At 50.6% G+C, this 2,500-nt stretch overlaps 1 non-coding gene across 1 annotated transcript; it reads right to left on the bottom strand.

The window, feature by feature from the left end:
• Positions 1-744: 744 nt before the first annotated feature.
• Positions 745-899, bottom strand: LOC139997725 (5.8S ribosomal RNA). Its single transcript, XR_011803066.1, has one exon. It is a non-coding gene; the product is annotated as a 5.8S ribosomal RNA (ribosomal RNA).
• Between the last annotated feature and the right edge of the window lie 1,601 nt (positions 900-2,500).

Below are 2,500 nucleotides of genomic sequence, written 5' to 3'. Positions count from 1 at the left end.
TAAAAACATCTTGATGAAAAGACGGTTGTGTTTCTTTAAGGCACACAGTTTTTCGTTACGCCACCAAGTTTAGGTTTAGGTTTTAATATCTTGGTTCTCTTTTCTCTCCTCTCTCGACTGACTTTGTTCAAAAATATTTTTGCTTTCTCTCAGTCTCGCCAAAAATTCATTTAAGACGACGTCGGGGGCGCGGTCATTCGTGCTTATCGAAGACTAACAAAACGTAGCAGAGGCTGATACAAAAAGAAAAAAAAAATCGGCCACGAAGAAAACTCGCTCTGTGTATCTCGATAACCGCGTCGACGACGACGGTTCTCTCCGCGCTCTTTTAATTCGTATCCTTCTTCTTGCGCTTCGTCCGACTCAGAAACGTTCGTAAAACACGAACGACGGCGGGTTGTCAAGCCAAGAAGGGACAGAGAAGAGACGGAGGTAGTTTTGCGAGTCTCCCGTGAACGCGATAGATTTTTCATATATATTTGTATCGAGAGCATGCGTACGCCGGTCTCCACACGATCCAGCGACGAACGCCGACGAACGTCCAACAATCGCTCGTACGTCGCGTACGAGCCCTCGACCGCTCTTTAATTCGTATTCTTTTGCTTGGCGCTCGTCCTCCGACTCAGAAACGTTCGTTTAAAGATAAAACGAACGACGGCGGGCTGTCGACGAGGCAAGAAAGAACAGAGAGATACGGACCGAGAGCAACGATACGCAACGCAAGCAGTCTTAGGTTTACGTGAGCAACCCTCAGCCAGGCGTGGTCCAGGAATTGTATCCGTGGACCGCAATGTGCGTTCGAAATGTCGATGTTCATGTGTCCTGCAGTTCACACGTTGACGCGCAATTAGCTGCGTTCTTCATCGACCCACGAGCCAAGTGATCCACCGTTCAGGGTAATCGTTTATGCATGGATTTTTGTTTGTGTACTCAGGTTTTTGTACTCTTATTCTCGGTTCGAAAGAAGCCGATATCCGACAAACGTCCGACCAACGGGAATCGAACGCGCGGAAGTCGCCATATGATTGACGACACGAAAATACGTTCGAAAACGAAATCGGACGGACTGCGCGACGACACACGCAGCCCGCCGACCGGGCGTAAAGTGCATTATAATATATAACAACCAACGAGATCGAAGCTCCGTTCGTCAGGAAACGACGGGGATATAACACCCGATTCTGAATCCTCTGTACAGCACACGATCTCGCGAAGAAAGCGCACGGTGGCTAGCCCATGATATATATATATGTTCGTTCCTCTCGTCCAGTTATTCGAAGCAAACAGCCGATATGCATCTCCATCGTTCGGGTAAAAAAAAATCGATGGGACGCGCACGGTCGTAGTCTTCCTCGCGCGGTCGTTTCTTCCCGATAGCCAGAAGCAGAGTTTGAAAAACTCTAGCGACGGAACGAGGCATTAGACTCTCGACAACGAGGATACAGACACGGCCGGCGGTCCCCTCTGAATCGACTTCGGTGGTTCAGGTAAAAATAAAAAAAATCGATGGGACGCGCACGGTCGTCCTTCCTCTTCCTCGCGCGCGGTCTATTCTTCCCGATAGCCAGAAGCAGAGTTTGAAAAACTCTAGCGACGGAACGAGGCATTAGACTCGCGACAACGAAGATAGAGAGACGGCCGGCGGTCCCCTCTGAATCCACTTTGGTCGCTCAGGTAAAAATAAAAAAAAATTCGAAAGGGACGCGCACGGTCGTCCTTCCTCTTCCTCGCGCGGTCTTTTCTTCCCGATAGCCAGAAGCAGAGTTTGAAAAACTCTAGCGACGGAACGAGGCATTAGACTCTCGACAACGAGGATAGAGAGACGGCCGGCGGTCCCCTCCGAACGGATGGCGACAACGACGACTAAAGCGCGAAAAATCGCGACGAAAAGGAACGCATCTCCGTTCAGGTGTATGTGTGTGCGTGCGTTTAAAAAAAATTCGATGGGACTCGCAGCCATCGGCCTCGCGCGGTCGTTTCTTCCCGATAGCCAGAAGCAGAGTTTGAAAAACTCTAGCGACGGAACGAGGCATATGACTCACGACAACGAGGATATGGACAGGCGGTCCCCTCTGAACGGGTCGACGAGACGATGGTAAAAGAGACGAACCGGACGAAACTTCCGTCGATCAGGTAAAAATAAAAAAAAATTCGATGGGACGCGCACGGTCGTCGTCGTCGTCTTCCTCGCGCGGTCGTTTCTTCCCGATAGCCAGAAGCAGAGTTTGAAAAACTCTAGCGACGGAACGAGGCATATGACTCACGACAACGAGGATAGAGAGACGGCCGGCGGTCCCCTCTGAATCGACTTCGGTGGTTCAGGTAAAAATAAAAAAAATCGATGGGACGCGCACGGTCGTCGTTCCTCTTCCTCGCGCGCGGTCTATTCTTCCCGATAGCCAGAAGCAGAGTTTGAAAAACTCTAGCGACGGAACGAGGCATTAGACTCGCGAGGATAGAGAGACGGCCGGCGGTCCCCTCCGAACCAACTTCGTCTAGT

This window comes from Bombus fervidus, unplaced genomic scaffold (genome assembly GCF_041682495.2).
Source record: "Bombus fervidus isolate BK054 unplaced genomic scaffold, iyBomFerv1 scaffold0156, whole genome shotgun sequence".
NCBI classification, from domain to species: Eukaryota; Metazoa; Arthropoda; class Insecta; order Hymenoptera; family Apidae; genus Bombus; species Bombus fervidus.
The sequence above is the reverse complement of the archived record's forward strand: the minus strand, read 5'-3'. Positions and strand labels throughout refer to the sequence as shown.